We start from the raw sequence: 25,016 nt of genomic DNA, 5'->3' as shown, positions 1-25,016 counted from the left end.
TTTAAAACCTTCTTTTGCTTGGTGGGGTGTCAAGAGTCAACCCCCTCCCCCCCCCCTCCCCCAAATCAGCTGATGGTATACTGGGTGTTCTAGTGAGCACCCAGTCCCCTTCAGTGTTTATCAACTCAATTAGTATACATTTTGCAGTACCTAAACCTGGTAACTTGGTTCTGTCCCATGTGATTGAGCTACAGCCACTGCTATAAAGGGGCTGCCGTCTTGTTGCCCCCTTTAATCAGCTCATCGGCTTGGAAGCCAGAACACGGACCTCCACTGATCTGATGGTCATGGCCTCTTTTTAAGTCCCAGAAAACCTCTTTACGTGACTGTACATATTTCATTACTTAATATCATTTTGAAATATATACAGCCATTACATGATGGCGCAAGTACATTGGAAAGGAAAAACACCAATTAAAAAGAAAAACTTTAAATGGTAAATGAGACCTCCGTACACACTTTTGTTACCCATGTAAATCACTTGTCAAGCGTTATCATTCCGGTTTCTTTATAGCTGTGCATGCATCAGTGTATTGTAAAGGCAGATGGGAACACTGTGTAAGTAGGCCGATTTGGCCAATTAAAGGTTTAGGAAGTGTGGCTTACAAACCTCCATTAGAGCACTTTTCTCGAAACAAATAGAAATGATGACTGGAATTTTTAGAATTTAAACTTGGTATCTCCTCTAGATGTCACTACTTTACAGATTCTGCTAATTTTTTCCATGTCATGGAGGAGGATAGGGGGGCAAAGAAAATGCCCAAAGTTAAGGTCACTTCTACAGCGTAGCTCAGCATGCTCTTGTGAGAACTCCGCACCCATCATGTGCCTTCCTACTTACTAAGGGTACATTCACACGACCGTCCCGTTTTTGCAGTCCGCAAATAAAGTCCTGTTTTTTCACGGATGGATCCTTGTGACATCTGCATCAATTCCATATATGGTCCATGTGCCTTCCTGTTTTTTTGCAGACTGTAAAAATAAAACGGAAGGGTTACATAGTCAAAACATAGAAAGATTAGGGGGATAAATGGATAGCTAGATAAATTATTATAGATAGATGAGACTTACTGTATATAATGTCCCATTCCCCCTGTATTTTATCTTGCACCCTTTATTGCCTTTCATGTGGCACTAAAGGGTGTTTAGCCTTGTAGTTAGTCAAAAAAATAATGAAAAAAAAGACGTGGAGTCCCCCCTATTTTTTTGTAGCCAGCTAAGTTGAAGCAGCAGCCTGCAGACCGCAGCTGGCAGCTCTACCTTGGCTGGTAATCCAAAACAGAGGACACCCCATGCGGTTATTTTAAGTTAAAAAAAAAAAAGTGGCGTCCCCCAAAATTGGATCACCAGCCAAGGTAAAGCAGACAGCTGTGGTCTGGTATTCTCAGAATAGGGAGGTCCACGGTTATGGACACTCACCAGCCTAAAAATTGCAGACCGCATCTGACCCAGAAGTGGCGTATCATTAGACTCTCCAATCCTGTCGCCTCTCCCTGACTCATCCCGTTGCCCTGGTGCGGTGGAAAATGGTATCAACCCCGTATATTACACCAACTGTGTAATGTCACCTGACATCAAGCCCTGGGGTAAGTGATGTTACGGCGTCTAGCAGATGCCTGACAATAACCCAATCAGTAATAAAATTAAAAAATAGACTAGAAATTTTTATTTGAAAAAAACCAGTTCCTAACACGTTCCAATAAATTAAAAGGGGCAAAAAAAAAAATCCCGATCTGGTGTAACCCAATAAGGTCCCACGACAATCCATACTCACTGTCCCAGTCAGGGAAGAACAGACTGTTCCCCATTGGTTGGGAGAGCAGTGCAGTGACCAGAGTTAACATTAGGTCAGCCCAGGTCGCTGCAGGGCATGACGAGCGCCGACGCAATGAGGTTAGCTGAGTTCATTTCATGCGGTGCTGAACCTGTGATGTTACCGCTCGTCCCGGAGTTCCATGCCCACCGCAATCTCCAAAAGTCGTGCGAGAGTCTGTGATGTCACCGCTAGTCACAGCCTCGGGCTGCTTGCGAGACTTGAGGTCATATCACTGCTGGCATGGAACTATGTGACTAACACTGACGACACAAGTTCATTGGAGATCATCACAGCAGGTAATGAACTTTCCTAACTTCCTGACTGCAGCGCTAGTCTTCCTTGCAGCTGCTCGCACAAGCCGCTGCGGGGCTGGCGCGGGAGTGGGACACAGACTGCAGGGGCACCTGACGGAAGCCACACAAAATTGCTTCCGTGTGGCTTTCAGGGATTTTGCGGTACCATTGACTTTTATTGCTTCACGGTCCGCATTTGGGGAACAAAATAGGACATGTTCCATAACGGAACGGACATAGGGACCCAATGTGCTTTTTGTAGGAACTGATGCACACGGAAGAGCTTCCGTGTGACATCCGATCCTACACAAAACACATTGAAAAGATGGTCTTGTCAGTACGTCATGCGAAAAAAGGAATTGACAAGGACAAACAGAACAGTCGTCTGAATGAGCCCTAATGTGGAAACCGAAAAGCCAGAGCCAACTATTACAGGCAATGCACGTTGTTAGTCCTTCTCTGATGCTGCTTTTCTTCTGTGCTCCAGCACTCCATTAGCAGGATGGGACATGACCTGCTGCAGAGCTGTTATGAGAACATGCCACAGTACCCCTCTCTGTCGGCATTTACTTTTTCCACTCTGATGCTTCTGTGCCCTCTATTCTCTATTAAGCTAGCCAATAAAACACACACATTCTGTAGTATAAACCCAATTGGTTGAAGGGAAACTGTTTGTTGGACACTTTTTATTACCGGGGCCGTAACTTCAGAATGGAGACACATGCAAACAAAACAAAAACTATTCCAGAAGCAGTGGAGCAGCAATGATTGGAGGTGCTACTCTGTTTAAATTAACACTCCAGTAAAAGGTGTTCTTTAAACAGGTTTTCCCACAGACAAATGCACTTTAATCAATAGATCTTGGAATAATAAGTTCCACAAATGGATGTGTTTAAAAAGAAAAGAAAAGAAAACAAAAAGGTTCTGTGCTGAGATGTTACACACGTACCATCTAATGGTTGTTTATGATCATACAAGGACATGGTCTGATCATTCTGCATCTCCTGGGCAGGGGAGGAAGCAAGAGATTATATAGATGGCACAGCATGGGGTCACAGCTGCTGGTTTCTGTGAGGTTAAACAAGTTTAAAAAAACGATGGAGAAATGTTTTACTTCACAGCAAGAAACAGAAGCAAATCCCATACTATCCTGTGTTTTGCATCCTCCCCAGCCCAGAAGGATCATGTTCCTGTACAGTCAGAAACTGACATTATACCGTACATAGTTTTGTTTTTTTTAGTCATCTAATTGTGAAAATTAGTCGAAGTTCTATTCAATAACTCCTTTAGTGACCAAGCAAAATTTTTCAAATGTGACTTGGCAATTACTCTACAGTGATTTTGCGTTTTTTTGTTTTGTGTTTTTTTGGGGGACAATTTCTTATGATAAGGGCAAATTTAGGTTAATATGTTTTGTTTATAAAAATAACAGAAATGTGACAATTTTTTTAAAACTGTTTAATTTTTTAACTTTGATTACCGTATTTTTCGGACTATAAGACGCACCTGACCATAACACGAACCCTGGTTTTAGAGGAGGAAAATAGGAAAATAAAATTTTAACCAAAAAATGTGGTCATGACACACTTATGGGGCGAGGATCTGCTGCTGACACTATTATGGGGGTAATGTCCCCAAATGCACTACTAAGGTACCCCATTCTGGTAATGATTCTCCTGCCTTGTATATGATCCAGCTCATATACCCAATCCTGCTCATATACCCCCATCCATCCTGCTTATATACCAGCATCCATCCTGCTTATATACCAGCATCCATCCTGCTTATATACCAGCATCCATCCTGCTTATATACCCCCATCCTGCTCATATACCCCCATCCTGCTCATATACCTTCCATCCTTCTCACCTGCTCATATACCCCCCATCCTGCTCATATACCCTCCATCCTGCTCATATATCCCCCATCCTGCTCATAATGTACCCCCATCCTGCTCATAATATACCCCCATCCTGCTTATAATATACCCCCATCCTGGTATATGGCCTGTATCCTATGGCACAGCAAAAAAAATAAACATTTATACTCACCTTTCCTCACTCCCTGCAGCACCGATCATCTTCCTCTCTGTCTCCGCTTCAGCGCCGCTGAGTTGAGCCGTCACCGTTGTCTGCAGCATCGCGATGTCTTCCTGTCTGTGCCGGTCAGCTGATCTGTGTGGACACTAGCGACGCGTGCGGCGATAATGTCATCGCTGTGCTTACCGCTCTCTACACAGATCAGCTGGCCGGCACAGACAGGAAGACATCACGATGCTGCAGACAACGGTGACTGCTCCACTCAGCGGCGCTGCAGCTGAGACAGAGAGGAAGATGATTGGTGCTGCAGGGGGACGGCTCCACACACTGGGACGGGTGAGTACACTGATTCACTGCACCCCGCGCTGATAATGATGCACGGGGAGCAGTGAATACAGCCGCACATGATCACTCCAGGCTGTAGTTGCCAGGGGTGATCATGCCGACCGGCTGTTAATTATGTGCGCACCCCCCACTCATCCCCCTGCCTGTTATCTTGCCCACCTGTCAGCGCTGGATGCAGCGCTGAGAGATGATGGGCGTGGATATGAAATGAGCGGGCCCACGTGGTCACGGCAGGCGCTGCTACAGCCTGCTCATGCCACTGATTACCTGCTCCACCGCAGCACCCTCATTCCTGGCCGCAGCCCTATATTCAGACCATAAGACGCACCCCCCACTTTCCCCCAACAGTTGGGGGAAAAAAGTGCGGTTTATAGTCCGAAAAATATGGTACCCCTTTTATCTGGATAGTCCCACCTCACAATATGGTTATTAAATCACATTCCCCTCATCTCTGCTTTACATCAGCACTATCTGTAACATTTTCTTGTAATTTGTTAGGATGTTAGAAGCTTTGAATTTGTATCAGCTAGTTTTCATTTTTTTGCAAGGCATTAACAAAACTTTTAGGGACCTAGTTAGGTTTGAAGTGACTTTTGAGGACAAAAGTGAGACCATTTTGCAAACAGCCCTCAACATTTCCACAGCTGGTGTCAGGTAGTTTTGTTAACCCTTCAGGTACATTTCAGTAATTATTGCAAATTGGCATGAAGAAAGAAAAATTGCATTTTTACCACCTACATGTTGCTGACTTCTGAGCAGGTCACTATACCTTGCAGATTCTAAGGATGTTATTTGTGTGTGAATTACCATGGCAACCATTAGGACCCCACAATCATGATGTCAGGATTAATGCTGAGCGAGTTTCAAAATACTCGGATTGGCGATGCTCATAACATGTATGGTCTAATACTCGCGTATGCATTCTGGATAGCGTGTGCGATGCAAGTCAATGGGGAATACTCGCAATGTAACGAGTAACCCGAATACCGCACTATTCCTGTGAGTAGCAAATAGTACGGCATTCGGGATACTTGTTACATTGCGAGTTAGAGGAGCCACCACCCTCTGTTAGGCCGCGCTGATATCAGTGGTATTTTGCCGCAAAACCGGATCGTCACAAATGCGGTTCAGCTCCATTCATCTCTTATGGAATTGGGGCAAGATGCGGTCGTATGTGATCACATCTTGCTGCGATTCCATAGGAAATGAATGGAGCTGAAACGCATTTGTGACGGATCCGGTTTTGCTGCGAAATACCACTGTCAGCGTGGCCTTAACCATCTAGATGCCTTGGTCATTATTGATCATCTATTAGTGCCAACACCAATCGTGTCTGATGCAGCAGGGTGTCGTCTTTAATGTACAGCTGACAGCGCCTCTCTTTTCACCCATGGGGATGCTATTCATTTATATCTCATATCAGTTGTAAGTGGTATTGGTGGTAACCTACGGTTTAAAATGCTCTCTGTTCGTAAGACAATCCCTTTAACCGAATAGGACAGGTTGTGGACTTTATTATTGATTACACATTTTTAATTTTAAATGCTTATTAAATGTAGTTAAGATTTATTGGGGTAAATAAGTGTAGTTTTTCACCCACTGTTGTTGCACACTTGTCTAAAGTACGGCCCCAATTAGGCCTACCACGGCTAGTAAACACCTTCAATTGGCTACATGACAGATAATGGCGTGAACACTGTGTTTTCTCCCAAGGCTCCTGGCTGGTCACCGCTGCTACACTGATGCACCTGGAAGGGTAGCAAGAGCTGATTCAGAGAGGGTGGAAAAGATTCATCATATGCAGCTGCTGCCAGTGCACATGTGCAGAATGTAGGCAGCTGTCAAGTGTTCACAATGCAAATTGAGGGCACACAACGGTGCACGAAGCTCTTGGCCCACCACAGGATGAGTGAAGAATTTTCATTTGTATCTGAAATAAAAGGCATTTTCTTAGCGTCTAAACACTGACTGTATAGTGTACGATTACCTACATAACGGTTTTAAAAGCATCATTTCTGTTTTGGGGTTGATAGACTCCTAATAAGCCACAATGTATGACCTACATATATAATTGTCACCACTCCATACATGTACAACATTTACATACATCTGCTATATGGCGTTATGTATATATGGAGCATATGCTTCAGTTTATAGGGAACATGACTTGCTGTTTAACATTTAGCGTTTTATGTAATATGAAAAGCAAAAAGAAACCCAAAGTATTTTAAACCTCAATCTGTATTACAAAGGAAAAAACAAACTCCTTAACTTTCACATTTGCCACTGAATCTTTACTAGACTCGTGCGGTTCTTTCAGTAAAGTAACGTACAGTAGCAGAAAAAAACTGACTCGGAGGATCCTATCTTTTCTATTGAAGCCTCTAATGAGCATGTACAAAGGTGATTATGCAGTGATGAGGTGGGGAGCAGAGGATAATGAGGCTGCTTGAACAAAACCAGGTACAAGACTGAAATGGCCAGTATCAAATTAGATAGTAAATAGGAGAGACTGAGCACAAATATAAACACACTTACTTTTGCTGCCATTTTTCAGGAGCTGAACTCAAAGATCTAAAACTTTCTATGTTCACAAAAGCCTTTTTCTCTCATTTTCCCAAATATATCTAAATATGTGTTAATGAGCACTTTGCCTTCTCCTTTCCAGAGATAATCCATCCACCCCACAGGTGCTCCTATGAAGATGCTGATTAGTCAGTATAATTTTTGCACAGGTGTGTGTTAGGCTGGCCACAATGAAAGGCCACTCTAAAATGTGCACTTTTACAGTATTGGGGGGAGAGGGGGTTTCAGAAAACCAGTCAATATCTGGTGTGACCACCACTGACCAGCCTGTCATCTGCCCTGTACCCTGAAAACCAGGATTCATCTGCGAATAGTACACCTCTCAACGCAACATGTGGGACATCGTCAAATGTGAGCAATTGCCCACTCAAGTTTGTTAACACAACAAACTGCACTCAGGTGGAGACCCCAATGAGGACGACACGCATGCAGATGAGCTATCCTGAGACAGTTTCTGACAGTTTGTGCAGAAATTCTTTGGCTATGCAAACAGATTGTTGTAGCAGCTGTCCACGTTCCTGGTATCAGAGGATCTTGGAGATGAAGGTGCTAGATGTTGAGGTTCTGGGCTGGTGTGGATACATGTGGTCTGCGCTTGCCAGGCCGGTTGAATGTACTGCCAAATTCTCTGAACCACCTTTTGGAGGTGACGTATGGTAGAGAAATGAACCTTCAATTCACAGGCAACAACTTGTGTCATCTGTGGAATTGTGCTGTGTAATAAAACTGCACATTTTAGAGTGACCTTTTGTTATGGCAGCCTGTGGCGCACCTGTGCAATAATCATGCTGTCTAATCAGCATCTTGATATACCACACCTGTGAGGTGGATGGATTACCTCAGCAAAAAACTCACAGATTTAGGCCCCCTTCACACGTCCGTGAAAAACACGCACGTGTGTTACGGGCCGTTTTTCGGGTCCGTGTCCCGTTTTTGTGTCCATTTTTATGGTCCGTGTGGCACCTGTGTGAATTGCGTATGCTAGCCGTGTTTGTGTGCAGAACGTCCGTGTGTGCGTGTGGAATTAACGTGTATGTGTACGTGTAATGTCCGTGTGTAATGTCCGTGTGTGTGATGCACAATGTCGTTTATAAATGTCGGCTGACAGCAGACAGAGTTGCGCGATGAGAATGAACTCGGGTGAACTTCACCCGACTTCATCCTCATACCGCGGCTCTGTCTGTGTCGAGTACTGATTAGCGGTCACCTGTGAAGGATTCACCGGTGACCGCTAATCCCCCGAGTGACTGAAGTGTCCCCCCCTCTCTCATACTCACCGATCCCCGATCACCGGCGCTGCACGGCATTCACACTGCTGCGGCGGCTTTTACTATTTTGAAAAAGCCGGCCGCTCATTAAACAATCTCCTATTCCCTGCTTTCCCCGCCCACCGGTGCCTATGATTGGTTACAGTGAGACACGCCCCCACGCTGAGTGACAGGTGTCACACTGCACCCAATCACAGCAGCCGGTGGGCGTGTCTATACTGTGCAGTAAAATAAATAAATAAATAATTAAAAAAAAACGGCGTGCGGTTCCCCCCAATTTTAATGCCAGCCAGATAAAGCCATACGGCTGAAGGCTGGTATTCTCCGGATGGGGAGCTCCACGTTATGGGGAGCCCCCCACCCTAACAATATCAGTCAGCAGCCGCCCAGAATTGCCGCATACATTATATGCGACAGTTCTGGGGCTGTACCCGGCTCTTCCCGATTTGCCCTGGTGCTTTGGCAAATCGGGGTAATAAGGAGTTATTGGCAGCCCATAGCTGCCAATAAGTCCTAGATTAATCATGTCAGGCGTCTATGAGACACCTTCCATGATTAATCTGTAAGTTACAGTAAATAAACACACACACACCAGAAAAAATCCTTTATTAGAAATAAAAACACACACATATACCCTGGTTAACCACTTTAATCAGCCCAAAAAAGCCCTCCATGTCCGGCGTCATCCAGGATGCTCCAGCGTCGCATCCAGCGCTGCTGCATGGAGGTGACCGGAGCTGCAGCACACACAGCCGCTCCGGTCACCTCCATGCAGCAAATGAAGACAGCCGTGCGATCAGCTGATCTGTCACTGAGGTTACCCGCTGTCACTGGATCCAGTGACAGCGGGTAACCTCTGTGACAGCTCAGCTGATCGCACGGCTGTCTTCATTAGCTGCGTGGAGGTGACCGGAGCGGCGGTGTCTTCTGCAGCTCCTGTCACCTCCATGCAGCAGCGCTGGATGCGACGCTGGAGCATCCTGGATGACGCCGGACATGGAGGGCTTTTTTGGGCTGATTAAAGTGGTGAACCAGGGTATATGTGTGTGTTTTTATTTCTAATAAAGGATTTTTTCTGGTGTGTGTGTGTTTATTTACTGTAACTTACAGATTAATCATGGAAGGTGTCTCATAGACGCCTGACATGATTAATCTAGGACTTATTGGCAGCTATGGGCTGCCAATAACTCCTTATTACCCCGATTTGCCAAAGCACCAGGGCAAATCGGGAAGAGCCGGGTACAGCCCCAGAACTGTCGCATATAATGTATGCGGCAATTCTGGGCGGCTGCTGACTGATATTGTTAGGGTGGGGGGCTCCCCATAACGTGGAGCTCCCCATCCTGAGAATACCAGCCTTCAGCCGTATGGCTTTATCTGGCTGGCATTAAAATTGGGGGGAACCGCACGCCGTTTTTTTTAAATTATTTATTTATTTATTTTACTGCACAGTATAGACACGCCCACCGGCTGCTGTGATTGGGTGCAGTGTGACACCTGTCACTCAGCGTGGGGGCGTGTCTCACTGTAACCAATCATAGGCGCCAGTGGGCGGGGAAAGCAGGGAATAGGAGATTGTTTAATGGGCGGCCGGCTTTTTCAAAATAGTAAAAGCTGCCGCAGCAGTGTGAATGCCGTGCAGCGCTGCGCCGGAGATCGGGGAACGGTAAGTATGAGAGAGGGGGGGAAACTGACCGACAGACTGTGAGAGAGGGACAGATAGACAGAGAGACCGACAGAGAGACTGACCGACGGACTCAGGGAGATTGACGGACATACACAGAAATAGAAAGAATAGCCGGCATCACTAGAAATAAAAACACCAAACGGACACGGACTATAGGTATATGCATACGTGTTTACTAACGTGTGTGCACATACCCATAGACTTTCATTGTGTCCACGTGTGCGTGCTCCGTGCAGATAACGGACATGCATCCGTGCCAAACGCAAACACATACGGATCACGGACACGCACACACGGACATAATGAAATAACGGACGTGTGACCACAATCATAGATTAACATTGGTGCACGTTTGGCCGTGTCTCCGGTATATACGGAAACGGACCAAACACGCACGTGTATCACGGACGTGTGAAGGGGGCCTTAGACAAATTTGTAGACCATATTTGAGAGAGAGCCCTTTTGTTTACATAGAAAAATATAAGTGGAGTTCCACTGAGTTCCATGGAGTTCAGCTCACGGAAAATGGGAGCAAACACAAGTGTTGTGTATATATCTTGTTCAGTTTTTGTATAGATAGAGCTGTAGAGAGATGTAGATGTATAGATAGAGAGAGCAAGAGATTGATTTGATAAAGTTGCCAAAACTTTGAATACTGTTTAACACAAAAATTTGATTTAAACAATAGATAATTTCTGATCGTTTTTAAGGTAATGCTCACATCCTTAAAGGGGTTTTCCACTACTTTTTCACCCCCTTGGCATATATCCTAGTTCTTCTAAACAATAGCTTTTGTAATATATTTCTACTGGATGTATAGCTTCTATGAGCGCATCTCAGAAGGGATCATGGAAAATTGGATTGTTATGCAGATTTTTCCTCCTCTGTTGTATCTGACACTTCCTTTTCCCATACAGAAATTAGACGAAAGGAAGTTGTCACTGCACTCCGGCTGGTGGGTGTAGACATTTTACAGTGAATCACAATTAGTCTTAAACACACTGAGCTCAATTTCATTCAGCATTAACAGCAGGGGCTGACACCTAGTGAATTGCTGTGATCTGCATTTCAAAAGTAAAGGGTCCAATCACTAGCATAGGCAGTTAAAAAGTGCTGAAATTTGCATACCAAACAGTGACAGGGCTGTACTGGCCTTCAGGCAATTCGGCCACTCTGACACTTGGTATCTCCCAAAATCTACAGCAGCACAGGCTGGAGAATGGAGGGGACGAGCTAAGTTCTGGCAAACAGGCTGCAACAGTGCATGATGGACTTTGTAGTATTAGCAAACAATAAGCATGGGGAGAGGAGGTGATTGATGTAAGCATCAGAGCTGCTGCTGGTAGACACCAAGTGATGCTATCTGCATGATGAAAGTTTTATATTACCATAAGTGTATGGATGCGTTTTAGAGGCACATAATAGCATAATTGATGATTACAAAGTGAAATGAGTTATGGTAATGGGAATCTTTAAAATGTTAACATTTTATTTAGACCCTTTGTGATCGCCTTCATAATATCAAGGCTAAACTGTTGCATTGAAAAGTGGGTCTTTTAATTTGGACGGGTGTCTAACTTAATTCGTATGCTAATTATGGTGCTTGGCGCACATTTGGTGTGGCTAAATAGCTCAGTGCACCAATCAGTTTACCGGTTTTCATGCCCCCGCCACCGGTTATTGACAGTGCTGACTTGTCTCCAGCGAGCAGTCTGTAGAGAAAGCTAAGGCAGCCAGTGCTGTTAATTTCCAGAGAGCGAGATAGGAACATGCCAAACCAGTGGACAGAACAATGCACGGAGCTTAATGGCTACACCATCAATACATCGGGCCCTTTATTTAGCATATTTGATTTAATGTCCGTTCCTACAGACGAAGGGGCGATTCAAACACTAAAGGTGCGATTATTATAGAAGCCATTTACTCTACAAGGCTATGTGCTTACCTTATACTGTCTGTTTAGATTAACGGGCGCCTTAAATGAGAATTTTCCATCCTGTACAATTAAATAGAAACAGTCACTTATTAATTATGTATTGGTATGTTACCTATAAAGATGAGATACTCGTCTGCTGCAATGTAAACACATTAGACCATATTCCGCATTACTTCCAAACAACTTCATGTTTCATGTCCACATTAGAACTCAGGAACACTCGCTGTTTATTTTCCCCATAATTCTTTTGCTCCTGTATGGCAGCCATATTAGCAGAGCATGCTGCAGTTTTCTTATTTAGGATTTTATATATCCTATATCAAATTATTTAATAATGTATAATTAATAAATTTTAGCAATGTTATGACTATGGGATGCATGCAGCTCATATCACGTACCTCTACCTTTCCTGCCCTCTGTAAAAAAAAAAAAAAAAAAAAAAAAAAAATATATATATATATATATATTATATATATGATATCATGTATAACAAAACGTGTACTTCCAATAACTTTGTGAGAAATACTTCATTTTCTGAAACCATTTCAAGGGTGCTAATAATTTTGGCATATATAAGTCAGGGCCAAAATTATTAGCACCCTTGAAATTGTTTCAGAAAATGAAGTATTTCTCACAAAGTTATTGGAAGTACACGTTTTGTTATAGATGTTTATTTCCTTTTTGTGTGTACTGGAACAGCACACAGCATAGAAGAAAGGCAAAGTGGACACAAGTTCACACAAAACCCACAAAATGCGCTAGACAAAATTATTGGCATCGTTTCAAAATTGTGGGTAACCATCCTTGTTTTAAGCATGTGATGCACATTCAAACTCAGCAGTGGCAAGTACCAGGTGTGGGCAAGATAAAAATTGCACCTGAAACCAGATAGAAAGGGGAGAGGTTAACTCAAACTTTGCATTATGTATTTGTGTGTGCCACATTAAGTATGAAGAACAGAAAGAGAACTGTCTGAGTACTTGTGAACCAAAATTGATGAAAAATATCAATAACGGTTACAAGTTCATCTTCAGAGATCTTGATGTTTCTTTGGCCACAGTACGCAACATAGTCAAGATGTTTACAACAAATGGCACTGTAGATGATTTCCCTAGACATGTGCAGACTCTGGGTGCATCAGTATTCAGGCGAACTATCAATCGACATTTGAATGAAACTGGCAAGAGACCCAGGAGGACCCCACTGCTGACACAGATCTAAAATAAAAAAAAAAAAGCTAGACTGCAGTTGTGGATAGTTATACAAAGCAATAGATTGCAGTTATGTATTCTAAAAGGTGTGCAACCAAATATTAAATTGAGGCTGCCAACAATTTTGTTCTACCTATTGGAGATTTGTGTGAAATGCTTTCCAATTTGCCTTTATTTTTTTTTTGCTTTTTTTTTGTTTTCCAATACACACAAAGGAAATAAACGTGCAATAATTTTCTGAGAGAAATACTTCATTTTCTGGAATAATTTCAACACTTTTGGCCACGACTGTGTGTGTGTGTGTGTGTGTGTGTGTGTGTGTGTGTGTGTGTGTGTGCATATATATGTGTGCATGTATATGTATGTATGTATGTATGTATGTATGTATGTATGTATGTGTGTGTGTGTGTGTGTGTGTGTGTGTGTATAAATAAGTTCAGACCAAACATTTGGACACATCTCATTAAAAGATTTTTCTTTATTTTCAGGACTCTGAAAATTGTAGATTTACATTGAAGGCATCAAAACTATGAATTAACACATGTGGAATGAAATACTTAACAAAAAAGTGTGAAACAAAATATGTCTTATTGTCTAGGTTCTTCAAAGTAGCCACTTTTTATTTTGATTACTGATTTGCACACTCTTGGCAGTCTCTTGAGCTTCAAGAGGTAGTCACTGGAAATGTTTTTCACTTCACAGGTGTGCTCTGTCAGGTTTAATAAGTGGGATTTCTTGCCTTATAAATGGGGTTGGGACCATCAGTTGTGTTGTGCAGAAGTCTGGTGGATACACAGCTGATAGTCCTATTCAATAGACTGTTAGCTGCTTTTTTTCTTGCCATAATACAAATTCTAAGTAAAAAAAAACGAGTGGTCATCATTACTTTAAGAAATGAAGGTCAGTTAGAAAAATTGGGAAAACTTTGAAAGTGTTCCCAAGTGCAGTGGAAAAAAAACATCAAATGCTACATACCGTGTTTCCCCGAAAGTAAGGCCCTGTCTTACATTAATTTTACCCCCAAAAGTCCCACCCTGCCTTACGTTCGGGGGAGGCCTTACATTGGAAAAAAAAAACAATTTTCAACAACATCCCCTGCAGCCTCCCCATTGTTTCACAGTCCGGCATCCACCCCATCCTCCCCCCTGCAGCCTCCCCATTGTTTCACAGTCCGGCATCCACCCCATCCTCCCCCCTGCAGCCTCCCCATTGTTTCACAGTCCGGCATCCACCCCATCCTCCCCCCTGCAGCCTCCCCATTGTTTCACAGTCCGGCATCCACCCCATCCTCCCCCCTGCAGCCTTCCCATTGTTTGAGAGTCCGGCATCCACCCCATCCTCCCCCCTGCAGCCTCCCCATTGTTTGAGAGTCCGGCATCCACCCCATCCTCCCCCCTGCAGCCTCCCCATACAGTGGTTCTGCCCCCCACTCTGCCACCACACACACTGACACATACGGTACCGGTACAGCCCCACACGGCACCCACACACATATCGTACCGGTACCGTACACACACACACACACACTGACACATACAGCCCCATACGGCACCCATACACATACCGTACACACACACACACACGGAGAGAGTTTCGGAACTTACCGTTACTTTCCTTCTGTTTCGATCTCCTCTGCGGTGCCGGGCTGACGATTCGGATGCCGGGGACGCTGGACCAATCGGAGCGAGCCTGCAGGCGGTGACGTCGCGGCTGATTCGGCCAATCAGCTGCGAGCCGGCTGACTGGCCAATCACAGCTCGAGCTGATGGCCAGCAGGGAGCCTGTGACTAACAGGCTGATCGGCCAATCAGCATCGAGCAGGAAGGATGGAGCGAGGGAACAGCGGCAGCGGTAAGTAACACCGCGACCACCCACCCATAGGCGGCCTTATATTCCCCGGGCCCCCCCCGCTACCCTGCCTTACAATCGGGGGGTGCTCTACATTGGCGGACCCCCCCGAAACCCCCACCCTGCCTTACTTTCGGGGGGGTCCTACTTTCGGGGAAACACGGTAGAAACTGGCTCACATGAGAACCGCCCCAGGAAAGGAAGACCAAGAGTCACCTCTGCTGCGGAGGATAAGTTTATCCGAGTCACCAGCCTCAGAAATCGCAGGTTAACAGCAGCTCAGATTAGAGACCAGGTCAATGCCACACAGAGTTCTAGAAGCAGCAGACACATCTCTAGAACAACTGTTAAGAGGAGACTTTGTGCAGCAGGCCTTCATGGTAAAATAGCTGATAAACTACTGCTAAGGACAGGCAACAAGCAGAAGAGACTTGTTTGGGCTAATGAACACAAGAAATGGACATTAGACCAGTGGAAATCTGTGCTTTGGTCTGAGAAATACAAACAACCACCGTGTCTTTGTGCGACCCAGAAAAGGTGAATGGATGGACTCTACATGCCTGGTTCCCACTGTGCAGCATGGAGGAGGAGGTGTGATGGTGTGTGGGTGCTTTGCTGGTGACGCTGTTGGGGATTTATTCAAAATTGCAGGCATACTGAACCAGCATGGCTACCACAGCATCTTGCAGTGGCATGCTATTCCATCTGGTTTTGGTTTAGCTGGACCATCACTTATTTTTCAACAGGACAATGACCCCAAACTCACCTCCAGGCTGTGTAAGGGCTATTTGACTAAGAAGGAGAGTGTTGGGATGCTACGCCAGATGACCGGGCCTCCACAGTCACCAGACCTGAACCCAGTCGAGATGTTTTTGGGTGAGCTGGACCGTAGAGTGAAGGCAAAAGGGCCAACAAGTGCTAAGCATCTCTGGGAACTCCTTCAGACTGTTGGAAGACCATTTCCAGTGACTACCTCTTGAAGCTCATCAAGAGAATGCCAAGAGTGTGCAAAGCAATAATCAAAGCAAAAGGTGGCTACTTTGAAGAACCTTGAATATAAGACATATTTTCAGTTGTTTCACACTTTTCTGTTAAGTATTCCATTCCACATGTTTTAATTCATAGGTTTGAAGCCTTCAATGTGAATCTACAATTTTCAGAGTCATGAAAATAAAGAAAACTCTTTGAATGAGAAGGTGTGTCCAAACTTTTGGTCTGTACTGTATGTGTGTGTGTGTAATAAATATAAATATATATATATATATATATATATATATATATATATATATATATATATATATATATATATATAATCTTAATATGTCTGCAGCATTTTTGTCTTATTTAAAAAGTATTGATTTTTATTTTTTGTATAAGATGTTTAGTGTGGTCTTTTATTTAGCCCTGTCTTTTCTTTCCTTTGTAGAAGTCTTTGGGGGAAAAAACACATGAAGAAAAATAAACAAAAAATAAAAATCAAGGACCCAAACATATCTATCAAAACTATTGAAAAATTACACAACTCACTGTATTGCTTCATATTTTTCAGTTTGTTTATTTTTTTTTTTACTCTCCACAGAGAGGATAGCACCGATACAGGACCCTTCCTTATACAGGACCAAGCAAATATATGATTAAGACCTAGGACAGGTTGCAATATCATACTTAATGTTGCATATGTCATAATGCCATGGAATTACCCTCTACTCAATTGAGATACACTGTTTGCATTCAAACCATTGTGAAGTGCGGTTGTTCTTGTGTATCTTGGGTTTATACTCAGAACAACCTGCACCACCAGTACCACGCTGAGTGCACACCAAAACTATTGCACACACAATAACTTAAGCTGCATTCACACAACACATTCGTGTTGCCCTTTTATTCTCATAAATCACTGCAAAAATATATAGGCACTAGTGATGTTCCAAAATTGCTGCAAAAACGTAGATCTGGAGTTCTTCATTCTTCAGTGTTTTATGGCTTTCTTAGGGTACTTTCACACTTGCGTTGGGTTGAATCCGCTGGGTCCGTTGCTGCGTCGTTTTGACGCATCCGTTATTTTTGTGGTGTCAACGGATGCAACGGGTTGGTTATTTCACAGGAATCCGTTAGCTGATTCCTGTGAAATAACGGACCGTTGCATCCGTTTGGTGTCCGTTAGGCGTCCGTCTAACGGAATCCGTCGGCTCTGTTTTATTTCTTTTTTTATTTTTTTTCATTCTGGGCATGCTCAGAATAAATTAGCGGAATCCAGCAGCGGATTCCGTTGTTAAGCACTTAGCAACGGAATCCGCTACCATAGGGAACCATTATAAATTTTAACGGAACCAATGGAATCCGTTGGTTGGCGTCATTTTGACACAAGCATATAACGTTACATTCTGTGTTGCTTCCGCTTGGCGGAAGCAACGGAGCATCGGCCAACGGAAGCAACGCAGGTACTTTTGGCACAATCCGTCATCAATGCAAGTCTATGGGAAACAACGGAATCCGTTAACGGATTCCGCTGTTTCCCAAGACAGCGGATTGCGCCAAAAAAAAAAAACGCAAGTGTGAAAGTACCCTTACCCTCCATCTGGGGCTAAATTGTAACGTCCTCAACCTATGCACATTCACCATAAAAATGGCTACAGTATTTCCTTGTGACGAGTACTGCACAGACAAACCGGAAGGACTGTGATTTGGTATATACTACCTGATCCTATTCATGTATTTATATCCGGCCACCAAGAGCTGTTTTCAACCAATCCATCTCATTTTGATGACTTATCCCAAGAATAGGTCATCAATATGGTGTGACCAGAAAACCTTTAATTTGGGCTGATGACTAAAAGTCCATCTTATCCTTTCCATGACATCATCGGAAAGCCAAACTGACAGTAAGAGCTGAGAATTAGCTTTTAGTAGTAAGAACTGCTCTATATCCTGGTAAAAACACATTAGTAGTCAAAGACTTATCAGATATGTCCTTGGCAGAGAGAGAGCAAGGCTGTATACTGCTCCTGTTACATGATTACTGCTGTACAGGCACTGTGGAGCTGCAGACAGGCAGAGATGATTATTTCATGGTCTTACATTATTTATAGCAAGCATCCCAGACTGCTTTCCTAGATTGCTGGTCGCTGTGCAGTGGTTGAGGCACGTTTTGCTTGAGCCTGTATTACTCACATACCTATAACTTTGTGCAATCAGACATGGTTTCAAGATGTAAAAACTTAACACCGGAAACTAGTCAAACTTCTGTTGTATGGAAGTATATGCCTATATTAGAGATCTGAAAAAAATGGCCCTGAAGGTGGATATTCAAAGCCTTAATTTCTCAAATATCATGTGTGAAACGACTTGGTATCGAGTAACTGTTTTTCAATGATTAATTTTCCTACATCATTGGTCCATACGGGCTGTCATCGTTATGTTGCTTAATCTTGGCATGATTCAGTTAATTAGTCGAAGCAGCAGAACATGGGAAGAACATTTTTATGAAAATTTTCCAGGGTTTTCTGGGAATTTCTTTTTTTAATTGTAATGCAACTACTATAATAACCTTTCTGGTATTGTGACTCATTTATCGCTCCTGTTTCTGAAAGCCCACATATCACTCTACAATTGATGGTTGCCTTTACATAATCTGATAGATGAGAGGTCACTGGGGTGGATTTCTCCATCAATTATATTCCTAACTTTACAAATTGATGGAATGGGTTTGTTAGGTAAAATCAGTTTTGGAAAAGCATTCTGAAGCTGCCCGGTACAGAGAGCTCCACTGCCGGGAGGACATGAACTTTATTGACTTTGTCATGCATAGTGATCGGTGGCTGTAACTTCACCCTCAGCACTGACTGACCGTGAGGCAGTATTAGAGCCGGCTGTCAGTTACTGCCAGAGGCGCAGTCCCTCCTCGATAACTGACAGCCCGAGGCTGCCAAGAATAATAAAGTTAATTTCTCCCAGCAGCGGGGCTCTCAGTGCCAACACTGGGCATCTTCAGAACACTATTAACCTGCAGATTAACCCCATACCAGTCATAAGACTTCCATCCATGAAGTCTGTCCATTTCTTAATCTGTTGATGATCAACTTTTTGGGTAGCACCAATCACAGCCTCCCAGACATTGTTCTGAGAAGTGTATGGTTTTCCTTCCTTCAATCTTGTTTGATAAGGGCACACAAACTCTCAGGATTTAGATCCAGAAAAGAAGGGGCCATGTATTTTTCATCTTTAAAGGGATTCTGTCACAACATTTTTGCTCCCCCATCTGAGAGCAGCATAATGTTGAGTCAGAGATCCTGATTCCAGCGATGTGTCACTTACTGAGCTGTTTGCTGTCATTTTGATAAAAGCAATGTTTTCTCTGCTGTAGATATAGTAGTTATACAAAGCTCATGAATATGCTGGACTACCTGCAGCAGGCAAAGTAGTCCTCTAATGATAAAATAACTGATTAATCAGCAGGAGATTATCAAAACTATACTAAGCCACCCAGTAAGTGACACATTGTCCCTAGATTCCCCTTTCATTGCATCTATAAAGTATGATGGCAGCAACAAAAGTGCTCCACAAATACTGTATGCTAACCCACAGTAAATTCCTCCACAGTACCCTCCACACACATAGTATGCTGACCCTACTGAACCCCCATTCAACAACCCTAGCAATTAATGGTGACTCCAACAAAGTAAGATCCCTAACTGTGACACCCACACAGCCCATGCAGTGTAATGGCCCCTACTATCCCTCCAAATAGTATAATGGCCCCCACATAGCCTTCCGCACAGTATGATAGGCCCCCACACTAACCTTCACACTGTATAATTGCTGGGACACAGTATAATGGCTCTCCTATAACTCTAAATATAATATAAAGGCTCCTTCATATGTCCCAAATATTATAATGGACCCACAAAGCCTTCCATATAGTATAATGGGCCTCACATAGTCCTCCATATAGTATAATGCCTTCACAAAGCTGTCCATACAGAATGGGCCCCACATAGTCCTCCATATCATCTAATGCACCCCATAGTCCTCAATGTACTATAATACACTCCCCATATATGGAGGAATAGTATTATGCTGCCACCCACGTAGCATTATATACCCCCCATATAGTATTATACACACCCACATAGCATTATACACTCCCACCATGTACTGTGTTCTCCTCAGTCCCCTGCCGCTGTTCCTCGTTCACCCGCTGTGTCTACGCTCTGCACATCTCAGCACAGCAGGAGTACAGTAGTGATGTCACTGCTGTGCTGAACTGCCAAAGAGCACCTACACAGCGGAACAATGATGAGAGGGACCGCTGCGCTCCATCTCATCATTGCTTTCAAATGTATCGGCATCTGTGATGCCGATACATTTGAAATTGCGATCTGGGGGGAGGGGCCCGGTGCTGGCACTAACACCGTGAGCAGCCGCCGCTGCCCCCCCATGCTCCCGGTGAGATGATGGAGAACAACATATATCCATTCTGTGAGTCCATGGAAATCTGATGTCATCCGCCTGCAGTCCAATGATTTCCACACCCCCATAGACTTGAATGGGTATGTGCCATCTGATTTTCACTGCATATCACATTATGCCACAATTTATTTTTATATCTCATGACGACTCAGCATGAGAAAACAATGCTGATCAGCATTGCCTCATAGAATAATATTGGCTAGCAGTCGTCCGATGTATATACACGTGTGAGCGTCCCCTAAAGCTGAGGGTAGATGTTATGAAGCTCTGTTGACCATTACCCTTGTTGATTAGATTGGCACATCTTATTGAATAAAGGCCCCGTTACATGCGTCGATTTATCGTGCGATCGCACCCGCCCCCATCGTTTGTGCATCACGGGCAATTTGTTGGCCATGTCGCACAAAGTCTGTCACCCCTGTCACATGTACTTACCTCCCGAATGACCTCGCTGTGGGCGGCGAACATCCTCTTCCTGAAGGGGGAGGGACGTTCGGCGTCACAGCGACGTCACACAGCGGCCACCCAATGGAAGCGGAGGGGCACCCACCTCCTTCCTTCCTCATTGCCGGAGGGACGCAGGTAAGCTGTGTTTGTCGTTCCCGAGGTGTCACACGGAGCGATGTGTGCTGCCACGGGAACGACGAACAACCTGCATCCAGGAATGTGACCGATATTTTGAAAATTAACGACATGTCAACGAGCAACGATAAGGTGAGTATTTTTGCTCATTAACAGTCCCTCGTAGCTGTCACGCTACGATATGTCAAACGATGCCGGATGTGCATCACGGAATCCGTGACCCCGACGACATATCGCCCGATATATCGTAGCGTGTAACGGGGCCTTAAGGTAACACCACTTATCTGTCAGCCCCCATAGAGAGAATTGGTGAATTCTAAGGCCAGTTTAAATCCTAGGATTATTCAGACTTCTGATGAAAATTTTTAGTACTAACTATCCATGAAAATAGCTTGTGATTTTTCTCCTTGTGGTTTCTTATTGATATATACAGTATTTGAAATTCCAACCGAATGAAAATACAACAATGCCATAGATTAACTTTGTTGTACAAAAAAAGACTAAAGCTTTAGGGTTTTCATAGTGTACAGACTACAGGAAAAAAAAATGACAATGAAACATGAGGTTTGATTAGAAGTTTTTATTGCCTACTATCGCCATCTAAGGACAGGCATGTTCCCACAGATCTTTGCCTATTCACATTGAAGTTAGGGGGTCTGATGATAAAACAAATGATTTGTACACGATGCTGAAACCTCTACAGCTTGCCTTCCTTCAACTCCATGTTAAACGGAAGCCATCGTCAGAAAATGACCTATTCTGTAATTTTGTTTTGTGTTACATACATTTTAAATATATTTTGGGCATTTTTTTTTTCTTCATATAATCTTTATTTTTTTCTTTTTTTAAGTTATCTTGCAATTTTCACATAGCTACACTTCTACGTCCTGTTCTATCAGGAATAGTTTTCAGCAATTCTTATCAAAGTATGGAATACAATGAAAGGCAACACCTCTACACACAGCTTATAACACAGGATCCACCAATCACAATAGATGACCCTGCCCACTTCCTTTCACAATGATGTTTGCACATTCTCATTAGACCCTACAATACAAAAGATAGGGGGCAGGCTCCAACCCATGTGCACTATGTACATACACACGTTGTCAAAATTGTTGGTACCCCTCTTTAATGAAAGAAAAACCCACAATGGTCACAGACATAACTTGAATCTGACAAAAGTAATAATAAAAAATCTATCAAAATGACCAAATGAAAGTCAGACATTGCTTTTCAACCATGCGTCCACAGAATCTTTTTTAATTTTTTTTTTTTCATAACAGAGCCTCCTCCATTTTTCACAGTAGGGACAGTGTTATTTTCTTGATATGCTTCATGTTTTCCATCTGTGAACATAGAGCTGATGTGCCTTGCCAAAAAGTTCCATTGTTGTCTCATCTGTCCATAGGACAATCTCCCAGAAGCTTTGTGGCTTGTTAACATGTAGTTTGGCAAATTTCAGTCTGTCTTTTTTTATGATTTTTTTTATTTTTTCAACAATGGTGTCCTCCTTGGTCATCTCACATGAAGTCCACTTTGGCTCAAACAATGAAGGATGGTGTGAGCTGACTGATGTTCCTTGAGCTTGAAGTTTACCTTTAATCTCAAGACGTTTTTCTGGGCTCTTTTGTTATCATTCGTATTATTTGTCTCTTTGATTTGTCATCAATTTTCCTCCTACGGCCATGTCCAAGAAGGTTGGCTACAATCCCATGGATCTTAAATTTCTGAATAATATGTGCAACTGTAGTCACAGGAACATCAAGCTGCTTGGAGATGGTTTTATAACCTTTACCTTTTAACATGTCTATACTTTTCTTTCTAATCTCCTGAGACAACTCTTTTCTTTGCTTCCTCTGGTCCATATTGAGTGCGGTACACAACATGTCACCAAACAGCACAGTGAGTATCTATAGCCCTAAATACAAGCCCATTGACTGATTACAAGATTGTAGTCACCTGTGATGCTACTTAGTGGACACACCTTGATTTAACATGTCCCTTTTGTCACATTTTCAGGCGTACCACCATTTCTGTCCATGCCGGTTTCATGAGTTTTATTTTTTTTTTTTTTTTTTTTTTTAAATTCTGTGGAAGCATGGTTGAAAAGCAATGTCTGACTTTTATTTGGTCATTTTCATAGATGTTTAATTTATTATTACTTTAGTCAGATTTAAGTTATTTCTGTGACCATTGTGGGTTGTTTTTTTAATTAAACAAGGGTTATCAACAATTTTGAGCACCTGTGTGTATTGTTTCCTGAAATAGCAGGAGGTTAGGCTCTAAAACAAAAAGGACAGAGTGCAAGATTTCGTTGTTTTTTTTTTTGTTTTTTAAATACCAATTGTGAAATGTATAAAAAAAAAAAAAAAAAACAAAAAAACCTAACACAAAAACCTCCTTTAAACAATAGGTAATTTTCTGATAATATAGGCCCCCTTCTGCTTTAAGAGAAGTTATGGTTTACACTGCAGTGATGGCACATGAATATCTGTACCCACAATGAGTTCTTTGCCTCTTCCTTTTCAGTTAAAAGTAAAAACAAATAAAAAATATGACCCACTCTTTACTTGTAGCACACAGTGTCACTATAGATTATACCTAAATACTGTTACCAATTACTATTTTTTTTTATTTATAAAGGTGCTACACATAGCCACCACAGGAAGCTTTTGTACACAAAGTATAAAGAGTCACTTGATGGAAGAAAATATTTCAGCACTGTTTGTTGGGCTACAGTGACACATAGTGGCTGAATATATTACTACCAGAAATGGTAAATCTTTCATTTCTGACTGATGGTTTAGGTTGAGGAGCATCTATGACTCTTAAAAGGGTTGTGTTCTAATTTCAAAATCAAGTCCATAAAGATATATGTGAAAGTTTTTCCATCCTCAAACATCAGCTACGGCTTCTGTCTCAGTCTGAGAATACCATCTCTCGACATCAGTGAGACATATGCTTACCTGCATACTGAATAGGCCTGTAGTCATAGGCGCGTACAGGATTAAGAAGAGCTCGAGTTGTCGCACAGGTATGCCATCTCTTCAGGTCATCAAATGTGCCATTTACAGCAGGACTCTATGTCCACGAAAGTGCAGTGTGAGTTAATTGTCAGAGGTTCTCTTCTCTGATTGTTGCCATATCTGAAATACATTTTCCACAGTAATTTACTTACACGAGAATTCTGCGCACTTCAGATGGATTTTCAAGATTTCTAACATCTGAAATAGCTTTGACTTAATCGTCTGGACCAATCCCTTTATCTGACAGCAGAAGTCATTATATAATTTGAAATTTATATTTTTTTTCTCATTGAGTCAAACTTTTCTCCTATCAGATTTCAAGCAATAGATGCAGACGTCCATCATACTTCCCTGTCATTCTTCTTCACACAGTATTGCCATCTGAAAACTTTCATAACCATGTTGCACTTGCTCAATCACACGTTGATAAGTCTCAAGGGCTCAGGATATTCAAACCTCAGACACTTGTTTCTCAAAAGACCATAAAAATGAAAGCAAATTCAATTTTATAACCACATTAGAAATCGGCCCGGTGCTATTGCATCAGGAGTGCGGTGAAATAAACATCTGTCTGTGCTTAGTGGTGCTGACAGGAAAAGTGGTGAGTGGGGCTGGTGTCATACAGATCTGGTGAGGGGGTCTGTGGGCATACAGATCTGGTGGGGGGGGGTTGGGGGCATACAGATCTGGTGTGGGGCTGGGGGCATACAGATCTGGTGAGGGGGGGCATACAGATCTGGTGAGGGGGGCTGGAGGCATACAGATCTGGTGGTGGGTTGGGGGCATACAGATTTGGTGAGGGGGTCGGTGGGCATACAGTTCTGGTGAGGGGGTCTGTGGGCATACAGATCTGGTGAGGGGGTCTGTGGGCATACAGATCTGGTGGGGGAGCTGGAGGCATACAGAT

General features: G+C 43.1%; 1 long non-coding RNA gene across 1 annotated transcript; it reads right to left on the bottom strand.

Annotated features, from left to right (window-relative positions):
• Window positions 1–111: 111 nt before the first annotated feature.
• LOC142303446 (uncharacterized) lies at window positions 112–24,128 on the bottom strand. Its single transcript, XR_012753025.1, has 3 exons — window positions 24,050–24,128; window positions 11,980–12,030; window positions 112–972 (listed from the first exon to the last, which is right to left on the bottom strand). It is a non-coding gene; the product is annotated as an uncharacterized LOC142303446 (long non-coding RNA).
• Window positions 24,129–25,016: the final 888 nt, after the last annotated feature.

This window comes from Anomaloglossus baeobatrachus, chromosome 4 (assembly GCF_048569485.1).
Source record: "Anomaloglossus baeobatrachus isolate aAnoBae1 chromosome 4, aAnoBae1.hap1, whole genome shotgun sequence".
In the NCBI taxonomy this organism is placed as follows: Eukaryota; Metazoa; Chordata; class Amphibia; order Anura; family Aromobatidae; genus Anomaloglossus; species Anomaloglossus baeobatrachus.
The sequence above is the reverse complement of the archived record's forward strand: the minus strand, read 5'-3'. Positions and strand labels throughout refer to the sequence as shown.